A 12,500-nucleotide genomic window follows, 5' to 3' on the forward strand; every position below is an offset into this window, starting at 1 on the left:
ACACACACATATATATATATATATATATATATATATATATATATATATATATATATATATATATATATATATATATATATATTATATTAATACACACACATATGTACATAGTGGTTTTTCATATGACTAACCACTATGTACAGCCCTTATAGACTATGAGAAAACTTTTGATTTTGTCAAAACCTCAGCAGTGATGAAAACATTTTAAAGACAAGGAATAGATGAAGCTTATGTTAGAACCCTTGAAGATATTTATATAGGAAGTACAGCAATCCCAAAACTACATAAAGATACTGAAAAAATATCCCAACTGAGAAAGGAGTTGGACAATGAGACTCCATCTTTGCCAAATTATTCACAGGAGAATTTTTTAGGAATTTATATTGGGAAACTGTAGGAATTAATACTAATGGGAATGCCCTAAAAACTTAAGAATCGTAGATGACGCAATTGAGTTTAGTGAATCAAGGGAAGAATTATAAAAGATTATAGAAGATTTGATTAGAGAAAGCAGAAATTTAGGACATAAAAATGAATATGAGTAAAAATAAGATAATGTTCATTGAAATTGCAGTGGAACATCAAATAAGGGTTATGGATGAACCTCTAGAGATTGTTATCAAATATACGTACTTAGGACAGACAGTAAGCGTTTTCCCAGGACATGAAACCGAAATCAGAATGAAGGATAAGCATGGGGTGGAGAGCTTTTGGTAAACAAAATGAGATTATGAAACGTAAAATGCAACTTTCTCTAAAAAGATAATCATCTAATCAGATGGTCCTACCAGTGTTAACTTATGCATCAGAAACTTGGAGCCCTGCTAAAAAGATAGATCAAGAGACAAAAAAGGGGTAACATGGATATGATAACAAAATAAAGTAGAGGATATCCTAACAACAAATAAGAAAAAATGGACATGGACAGGATATATGAGAATGGCAGATAGCCTAATACAGTATATGGACATTAAGAATAACAAAATAGGTCCCTCAGGATTGCAAAATACGCGAAGGCGATGGATTGAGGAGCTAAGAAAATTTTCGGGTATAGACTGGCATAGAAAAACAACAACCAGACACGAGTGGAAGGAGATTTCTGAGGTCTTTATCATCAGAGGACTAGTTATGGTTGAAAATGATATATATATATATATATATATATATATATATATATATATATATATATATATATATATATGTATATATATATATATATATATATATATATATATATATATATATATATATATATATATATATATATATGTATGTATGTATGTGTGTGTGTATGCGTGTGTGCTTATGTGTGTGTGTGTTTGAGTTTTAAGGGGACAGACATATACAAAGAGAATTGGACAATACCTCGGTTTAAAATTCAGCTTCTAAATACATTGTCAAAAATTGACATTTATTCCCCTTGAATAAAAGTATACTTAGTTTTAAGAGTGTTCGTTTTCTAATGTATTTCCCAGTTTCTATGAATATATGTTTAAATGTGATTATTTTCCTCCACAGAAGTAGTTTTATCATATTAACTATATCAATGAGTTTGTATGAATTAGTATAATAATATTTAAAGTAATAAGCTAACTTTCTTGCAAATTTTATCCATCTAGATCAGATAAAATGACGTAACATCCCATTGTTGTCAAACTTCTTCCTGTGGAGATTATATATGTTGTTTGAATATTGTTAGGGCACATGCCAGTAATTTAAACTTGCCTTCTGGACGAAACCCCCTTTTTTTTGTGTATGTTGGGTTACGATTAGAGCACTTGATGTTTATCTTTAAATTGATGTTATGTTACGTAACCCTGTAATTTTGTAGATCTGACAACTGTGCTATGCAATATACTCCTCCCGAGTTTTCTTCCAGGATTGAAAGGTGAATCTAGGCCTCTTTGAGCAGTTAACTCCAAAAGGCAAGTAACTAGAAGATATTCTCCTGAATCCGCCATCATCACCCCGTGAACCATCGCATCATCATTGCAGCAATATTCTTATAAGAATACTCTGTAACCCCGTTTGATATTTGTTTAATTTTTATCAAGTAACGTAAATTTTTGTTCATTTGTGTTAATGTTAATGTTCGCTCTTTAACGTAACTCTGATGATTTTGTTTGTGTACTTTAAATGTTAAATATATATCAAACTTTTTAATTGAGTCTTTGTGAACCCGTGTGGCATCACCCACAAAAGAATTGGTGCAGGAAATATAGTTTTGAATCAAAGGTAAAGTAAGTGTGTTTCTCAGTTATGTAACTTGGCCTCGTGCGAAGTTGATGCACGAGGGTTTACAGGTAAAAAAGTTAATTTATGTGGTTGTAAATAACCCAGTATTTCACCACATACATTATCTATCACTTGATTCTACTTGAGCATCTCGGAATTATGTAAAAAAAAAAAATGCGTAATAAAAATAGAGTTACCATTTTCTTTAATTAGGATTTCAAATTTTGTAAGACCCAGTTCTACGGTTTGAATTATGGCTAACTTACAATTTTGAAAAGTTCCCCATCAAAAAAAAAAAAAAAAATGGTCAAGTTATCTGTGGTGTACAGAAGTTATCTTTGGAATTTTAGAGTTTTGTTGAAGTGGTTGGGAACTTTGATCCACTTCTCCCAATTTTCTGTTGATGACATACACCACATCCAGGAAAAATCTAAATTAAATGAAAGAAAAGAACGTTTTTTTATTTTTTTTTCTTGGTAAATTTGTATTGTATTACAGGGTGTGATTTCGAACAGAAAATATATGTTTTCTTATAGTAAATAATGTCATTTAACTGAATATGACCTTCATTTCAACCGCAAACAAACAGAACAACCAATTCGACTAACTTTAAGTTGACGAATTTGTTTATGTTATTACGGATGAAATGAAGGCGAAAGCCGGTTAAATCACGTTATTTCCTAGAGGAAAACATATATTTTCTGTTAAAATGGTTAAATATAATTACTGTTGTCATATATGTTGTGTTAAAATATTTAAATATAAGCACTTGTTCAACGGTGTCACTTCCCTTACAAATGTACTGCGAACGATAACATTAGCAACGTTACCAATAATACTCAGTGTTACAAACGATGACGAATGGTACACAGAGTTACCAACGGCACGATGACATTACTAACGATAGCAATGCTAGATATTTCCATACGTATTTTAAATAATTTGTCCATATAAGTTTTACTCAATATATAAAAAGTACAAAAAGGTCACAGAACCTAACAAACCCATCTAACCTAACCTAGTAGTATGACAGGTCACAAAACTCAGGTATTTACTGAAAACGGTAAAATTCTCCATGTTACGAATGATACACAGTTACCAGCAATACGGTGACATTACTAGCGATAGTAATGATAGATATTTCCATACGTATTTTAAATAAATTTTCCATATAAGTGTTACACAATATATAAAAAGTACAAAAAGGGCACAGAACCTAACAAACCCACCTAACCAAACCTAGGAGTTCCCCGGTCACAAAACACATATAATGACTATTGAAGAATGACTTACCTTTATGAAAAAGACGCCGAAACTTGCGGGTCACGGGAGGGTGAGACTGACAGCTTAACTCCTATGACTAGGATGAGAATGGTTGTGGGGCCAGTGTTTATATAAAAAGTGGTTTACAAATAATATTATCTTCCATGGGGGTAGACGACTTTTTCCCAAAAATGTACCTTTATAAGAAATAACGGTATAACCACAACGACGTTTCTTTTTGGGTTTAGGTATGTTGGATTCGGTATTACAATAAAACACGTGAATGACTTTCCTGTAAGATAAAAAAGAACGGCACTTGGGGTACTGTAAGAGTTGGGGAATTGCGCTGTGTGATTTCAGGAATTTATCAACATTGGATAAAGAATCATAAGAAATAACCATGGAATTTAGGAAATGCTTTTAGGTACGGAATACTGCAGCCGTTAAAAGTTTCTATAACTTCCTCCATCGCAAAATACGGAAAAATAAATCTCACTTGAAATGAAGGACACCTTACTAGGACAAATGTTTCAAGGGAAAAGGGTTTGATGGAAGGCGTATGAACAGACCACTCAAAGAGATAAAGGAAGGGGGTTAGGGAAATACCAGTTGACAACCACCTTGTGTAAACTTTGAATAGTATCGGATCGTGATTGGTTAAGGGAGAAACAACAGATAGAGGGTAAACATGAATAAAGTAAATAGGGAAAGTAGTCCAGAGAAAGTAATTATGTGAAACCGTGGAGTGAAAAGGAAATAAAAAAAGAAATAAAAACAATATAGAAAGATAAAATGGAATGTATGATAAATAATATTGAATGGAAATATAAAATGAGATGATTTTACCATGAATGAACTGGATAGGGAAACTAGTCCAGAGCAAGTATTTATGTGAAACCGAGGAGTGAAGAAGGAAATAACAAAAGAAATAAACCCAATATAGGAAGATAAAATGGAATGAATGATAATTAATATTGAATGGGAATATAAAAGGAGATGATTTTAAAAGGTATAGGATAATAAAACGAGTTATTGGAGGGGGGAAAGCTTTCTGCAAGCAGGGGGAGGGATATTTGCTCAGGTCGGAAACTGTTATGCACGAACGAACGTACGTACGGGTGCTAATGTTAGCATGGAATGCTAACATTTGATCTACATCAGACGTTGGCAGCACTGGTTATTGTATTTTTTCATGAAATAATCTTTGCAACGGCGCCTCCAAAGCTTATCCAGATATACTGTTTTGTATTTTCCTCCGATTATAATAGTCAAGAAGGTAATCTATAGAGAAGAAAAGGCTTGTTTTACGATTATATATCGTTTCCCCAGTATGTTTTCCCCGCCTAAAACCCCGAGTTCCCACTGGGGTTCCTATTATCGTAGGATATAGATGTATATATATATTTCTGAAACTATTCATTTACGACGGCGAGTGTCATTTTCGAAGAGAGAGTAATTTTTTCTATAAAAAAAGTAGTTGTTTTCCTAGGTTACATTGGCCTGTAATACACTACAATAAAACCTTTTTTTTTTTTTACTTATCCTTTGTCTCATTATAAATATAAAAAACTCCTTTAGTGCCTTTGTCTTCTCTTCTTGTACTAATTGAATTTTCTGTCTGTCTGTCTGTCTATTACTATTATTATTATTATCATTATTATTATTATCATTAGTAGTAGTAGTAGTAGAAGTAGTAGTAGTAGTAGTAGTAGTAGTAGTAGTAGTAGTATCAGAGAGAGAGAGAGAGAGAGAGAGAGAGAGAGAGAGAGAGAGAGAGAGAGAAGCATTAAACATTAACAATAGATGAAACATCTTTACTCATCAATTTTAAAAATTATCTTTGAAGTAGTTCATTTACGTTTCCAGATTTCAGATGTATAAATACTACTAAAAATAAAAATAAAAAAGACTAAAACGAGTACACTTGCTAAGCCACGAACCAACGACCAGAGAACAGAATCCGTGTTGTGTGACCAATATCGGCGGAATTTAAGTCTGTTGCAGTAGTTGCAAATCGAAACGTTTTTTTTTTTTTTTTTCATAGCCAGATGTTACAATCTCTGGCACGAATCCTCTTAAAGCTTTAATCTTCCACCAGAGAGATGCCATCACGTACTCTTTGATCCATTGTGTGTTTTTTTATAAGAAAATGTTAATATTCATTTCATACTATTTGTTTCCAAGTAAAAAATTTATATATATAACTATTGTGCATAGAGAAATCTAATTTAAAACAAGCCGATTTCCCTTATGTTTTGAAATTGAATTTGTAATTATTCAGTACACAAATATTATTAATTAAAATCATCAATCGTAGCTAGTCCATCGCAGGAAAAAGGCCTCAGACATGACGTTCCACTTGGGCGAGGTTACGGTGCTTCTCTGCCAGTCTATTCCCGCAAATTTTCTTAGCTCGTGAGTACATGGTTGTCTCTTCTTTCCCATGGTTAGTTTACACACTATTTTACAAACAAAAGCTCAGAGACAAAAACGTGTGTATATATATATATATATATATATATATATATATATATATATATATATATATATATATATATATATATATATATATATATATATGTGTGTGTGTGTGTGTGTGTGTGTGTGTGTGTGTGTGTGAGTGTGTGTGTGTGTGCATAATCAGATAAACCTTCTCAAATGAACCTATAAAACATAATTTACAATGCTACAGCAAATTACGGATAGGTATTTTTAGACATCTTAGTCTTCGTGATTTTGGATACTACTTTAATTAGGGAAAATATTTGATTAACTGTAATATATATACTAGACCAAAGATTTCTTTTTTCTATCTCTAATAGGCATACACACACACACACACACACACAAACGCGCACACACACACACACACACACACACACACACACACACACACACATATATATATATATATATATATATATATATATATATATATATATATATATATATATATATATATATATATATATATATATATACATGTATATATACATATATATATATATATATATATATATATATATATATATATATATATATATATATATATAGATATACATGTATATATATATATATATATATATATATATATATATATATATATATATATATATATATATATATATATACTGTATATATTCACATATATATATATATATATATATATATATATATATATATATATATATATGTATGTATGTATGTATATATATATATGTATATATATATATGTGTGTGTACGTGTGTGTCAGTACGCACGCACGCGCGAGTGTGCGTGTGCCATAATACCATCCTTATATCATAAGGTACGTGAGGCAAAGAGGGCAGCTGACCTGAGGTGGGGTCAGGGACTGGGTCAGTCATATGAAGAGAATAAGAAGAAGTTTTGGAAAGAAGTGAAGAGAGTAAGGAAGGCCGGCGCAAGAATTGAAGAGGCAGTGAAAGATGGAAATGGTAGGTTGTTAAAAGGAGAGGAGGCAAGGAAAAGGTGGGCGGAATATTTTGAAAGTTTGCTGAATGTTGAGGATAATAGGGAGGCAGATATAATTGCTGTTCCAGGTGTTGAGGTGCCAGTGATGGGAGATGAAAATGAGAGAGATTACAATAGAGGAAGTGAGGAGAGCACTAGATGAAACAAGAGTAGGAAAAGCTTCTGGTATGGATGGTGTGAAAGCTGAGATGTTGAAGGAAGGAGGTGTGACTGTGCTTGAATGGTTGGTGACATTGTTTAATATGTGTTTTGTGTTGTCAATGGTACCAGTAGATTGGGTCTGTGCATGAATTGTACCACTATATATGGGTAAGGGAGATGTGCATGAGTGTTGTAATTCAAGAGGTATTAGTTTGTTGAGTGTAGTTGGAAAAGTGTATGGTAGAGTACTGATTAATAGGATTAAGGATAAAACAGAGAATGCAATCTTGGAAGTACAGGGTGGTTTTAGAAGAGGTAGGGGTTGTATGAATCAGATTTTTACAGTTAGGCAGATATGCGAGAAATATTTAGCAAAAGGTAAGGAGGTGTATGTTGCGTTTATGGATCTGGAGAAAGCATATGATAGAGTTGATAGGGAAGCAATGTGGAATGTGATGAGGTTATATGGAGTTGGTGGAAGGTTGTTGCAAGCAGTGAAAAGTTTCTACAAAGGTAGTAAAGCATGTGTTAGAATAAGAAATGAAGTGAGCGATTGGTTTCCGGTGAGAGTGGGGCTGAGACAGGGATGTGTGATGTCGCCGTGGTTGTTTAACTTGTATGTTGATGGAGTGGTGAGAGAGGTGAATGCTCGAGTGCTTGGACGAGGATTAAAACTAGTAGGCGAGAATGATCATGAATGGGAGGTAAATCAGTTGTTGTTTGCGGATGATACTGTACTGGTAGCAGACACGGAAGAGAAGCTTGACCGACTAGTGACAGAGTTTGGAAGGGTGTGTGAGAGAAGGAAGTTGAGAGTTAATGTGGGTAAGAGTAAGGTTATAAGATGTACGAGAAGGGAAGGTGGTGCAAGGTTGAATGTCATGTTGAATGGAGAGTTACTTGATGAGGTGGATCTGTTTAAGTACTTGGGGTCTGTTGTTGCAGCAAATGGTGGAGTGGAAGCAGATGTACGTCAGAGAGTTAATGAAGGTTGCAAAGTGTTGGGGGCAGTTCAGGGAGTAGTAAAAAATAGAGGGTTGGGCATGAATGTAAAGAGAGTTCTGTATGAGAAAGTGATTGCACCAACTGTGATGTATGGATTGGAGTTGTGGGGACAGAAATTGAATGTGTTTGAGATGAAGTGTCTAAGGAGTATGGCTGGTGTATCTCGAGTAGATAGGGTTAGGAACGAAGTGGTGAGGGAGAGAACGGGTGTAAGAAATGAGTTAGCGGCTAGAGTGGATATGAATGTGTTGAGGTGGTTTGGCCATGTTGAGAGAATGGAAACTGGCTGTCTGCTAGAGAAGGTGATGAATGCAAGAGTTGATGGGAGAAGTACAAGAGGAAGGCCAAGGTTTGAGTGGATGGATGGTGTGAAGAAAGCTCTGGGTGATAGGAGGATAGATGTGAGAGAGGCAAGAGAGCGTGCTAGAAATAGGAATGAATGGCGAGCGATTGTGACGCAGTTCCGGTAGGCCCTGCTGCTTCCTCTGGTGCCTTAGATGACCGCGGAGGTAGCAGCAGTAGGGGATTCAGCAGTATGAAGCTTCATCTGTGGTGGAAAATGTGGGAGGTTGGGCTCTGGCACCCTAGCAATACCAGCTGAACCCTGGTTAGGCTGGAGGAACGTAGAGAGTAGAGGTCACCCCCCCCCCTTTTTTTTTTCTTTGTTGATGTCGGCTACCCCCCAAAATTGGGGGAAGTTCCTTTGGTATATGGATATCATAATTTATGCTTCGCCACCCTACCTTTGATAAAACTACCGTAAACACTTTCACATTCCAATTCTCTTTGTATCTTGGCTCCTTGACTTGTCTAATTAATTTTGGAAGAAACTCTGACGCCTATGTTTTTACGCCTTCAAAAAGGGAACTCATCTTTGTAAGGGCATTGGGATACATTTCCGGTTCTCTTTCAAGTCATAATTCCTATTTCACGACGTCTTCAACATTTGCGCCGTTCAAAGGGGAATGTTATAAGTTCCTTAACTAAATGCGAATAAAGTTCAATTAAGACTAATAAAATGCACTGTTTAAAAAAGAAAAGAAAAAAAAAACTGTAATTTTATTCGGATATTTTCTGTAAAAATATACTGTTCGCAGCCTTATTTCAGTAAAATACAAGCGACCGCAATTTTTACCCTACTTTGCTATTATCTTTTACTGGTTGGTGACTGTAATATCTCTCCTTAACGTCCATATATCCGTTTTTAAAACTCTAAATGCCTGGCAACATTTATTCCAGGATTTTTACCTTTTTTACGGCAAATTCTTAACAGTTTCGGAGAAAAAAAAATGAGTAGTCCTATATAGGCTAAGGGTAATTTATCAATACTAATTATAATAAATTGTTTAAAATAGTCATGATAAGAATGATGATGAAATTGTGGTTCAAGGTAAAGAGAAGATAAAATAAAAATAATCCTAAACATATTCTTCCCTCCCCGCAAAGGTTACATTACAATTATACTGTAATAGAATGATGATGAAATTGTGGTTCAAGGTAAAGATAAGATAAAATAAAAATAATCCTAAACATATTCTTCCCTTCCCGCAAAGGTTATATTACAATTACTCCCAAAATTTAGATTTTTTGAGCTATGACACATTCTTCGAAATTCTTTTTGTGAATATTCTCGCATGACTTCTTGTTTTATGACGGTAACAAACATGAAATGAAAAAGGTCACCTTTCCCAATAAAGCATGACCTGCGGGAAAAATATAAAACAATAAATTCATCATATATTTCTATGTTAAAGATTTAAGGAAAGAAAAAAATAAGTCAGGATACACGTTTTTTACCAGGATGTAGGTACAGTGCATTGTAAAAGCCTATCTAGTAAAAGTCTAGGGGACTTACTAAACAGAAAAGGAGCAAAGGGTATCCATTCATTCTAAAAAAAAGCCTCTTGGATGATCCTCCCGAAGTCATTTGGGGTCTCCTCTAATCAATTGGGACCTCCCCAAGCCAATTGAGTCCTTCCCGGACTAATTGGGACCTCACCAAGTCAATTGGATAATCCCCAGGTCAATTTGGGACCTTCCCAAAGTAAAATGGGGCCTGTCCTAGTCAATTGGGACCTCCCCAAATCAAATGAGTTCTTCCCAAATCAGTTAGAACCTTCCCAAGGTAATTGAGTCCTTCCCAAATCAATTGGGATCTCCCCAAGTCAATTGAGCCCTTTCCAGATCAATTGAAACCTCCCTAAGCTAAATGAGTCCTTCCCAGATCAATTGGGACCTCCCCAAGTTAACTGAGTCCTTCCAAGATCAACTGGGTTCTTCCCAGATCAATTGGAACCTCACCAAGTCAATTAAGTCCTTCCCAGATCAGTCAACTGAGTCCTTCCCAAATCAATTGAGACCTCTCCAACTTAAGCGAGTCCTTCCTGGATCAATTGAGACCTCTCCAAGTTAAGCGAGACCTCTTGAACCTAATTGAGTTCTTCCCAGATTAATTGGGACCTCCCTAAGTCAATTGGATCCTTCCAAGAACGATTGGGACCTCCTTGAGTCAACTGAGTCCTTCCTAGAGCAATTGGGACCTTCCTATGTAAATTGGGTCCTTCTCAGATCAGTTGAGACCTACCCAAGTCAATTAAGTTTACTCATTTAAGAAAATAACGACAGGCAAACAATAAAAGACTCAAAAATTGTCCAGACTGATGCCAAATTGACCCCATTCTTTAGACAGTCTGACTTAACATGCTGGAGGTTGTTTATTAAACTTAGAAAGGTAACCGAAGGCAATTTATTGGTAGTCGTACATCTTGCCTTTGAGTGGGCACCAAAGGTGTCCGTGTCCTGGTCGCTAATTTGGAAAATAAACAATGTCAACATTCCATTATTTTCAAGAGACTATATAACTTCTATAACATAAGCATATGTTCGCCGGAGCACCTCATTTATTTAGAAATGCAGCACTACATTTATGAGCAAAATTCCAAATTAGAATCCACACTTGGTAACAAAGATGAAAGCATCGAAATAAGATATTAAGCACAATATATATACTGCATATATATACACACATACATACATACATACATACATACATATAGAGAAATTATATATATATAAATATATATATATATATATATATATATATATATATATATATATGTGTGTGTATATATATATATATATATATATATATATATATATATATATATATATATATATATATATATATATATATATATATATGTGTGTGTGTATATATATATATATATATATATATATATATATATATATGTATGTATATATATATATATATATATATATATATATATATATATATATATATATATATATATATATATACACACACACATATATATATATATATATATATATATATATATATATATATATATATATATATATTTATATCTATATATATATATATATATATATATATATATATATATGTATGTTTGTATATATACATACATATACATATATATATATATATATATATATATATATATATATATATACATACATATATATATATATATATATATATATATTTATATGTATATATATATATGTGTATTTATATATATATATATATATATATACATATATATATATATATATATATATATTTATATATATATATATATATATATATATATATATATATATATATATATATATATATATATATATATATATATATATAACAGAAACAACTAACGTGATGGCATATGAAATGCTTTTATCATGGTATTAATAAAATTTAAGGCTGGATCGTGGGAGATTATTCTTCCAGTGTCGAGAAAGGTTTTTTAAGTTATGAATGAAATAATTAGGTTTCCCGTTATATATGAGAGGAAACTAGGGGTGAATTGTAATTCAAAACGCCATAAAATATCCAATGAATGTGCTTGACAAAGGGTTAACTTTCAGAAATTGACTTGAGGTAAGCAATATGAGCATAGACAAGGATTGATCATTTTATGTAACGCCAATTAAATGGAAAAAATCAATCAAAGAATTAGGTTTTTGTTATGAAACACTTGTGGGATAAGCTTTGAAGTAGAGGCAAACGGGCTCATGGGAGGATATGTAGATGCAGTGTGAAAATTAATAAAGAATTATGAATGATGGTTTGTTGAGATAAAATGAAAACCTTGATAGAGAAATAGAACTTCAGTACGAAAATCTAATACTAACATGGTTTGTTTGATATATTTTGTATAAAAGGAAGATAAATCTTTTTATTTTGGTTTAAAAGTTTAAACGCCGCTCATGGATAGCAGAGGTAAGGGAATGTGACGATGCACTAGCTAGCAGGGCATTGCCCTAGTGACTGACCATATATTCACATGATCAGCGCCTAAGCCCCTCTCCACCCACAAGT

This window comes from Palaemon carinicauda, chromosome 12 (genome assembly GCF_036898095.1).
Source record: "Palaemon carinicauda isolate YSFRI2023 chromosome 12, ASM3689809v2, whole genome shotgun sequence".
Taxonomy (NCBI): Eukaryota; Metazoa; Arthropoda; class Malacostraca; order Decapoda; family Palaemonidae; genus Palaemon; species Palaemon carinicauda.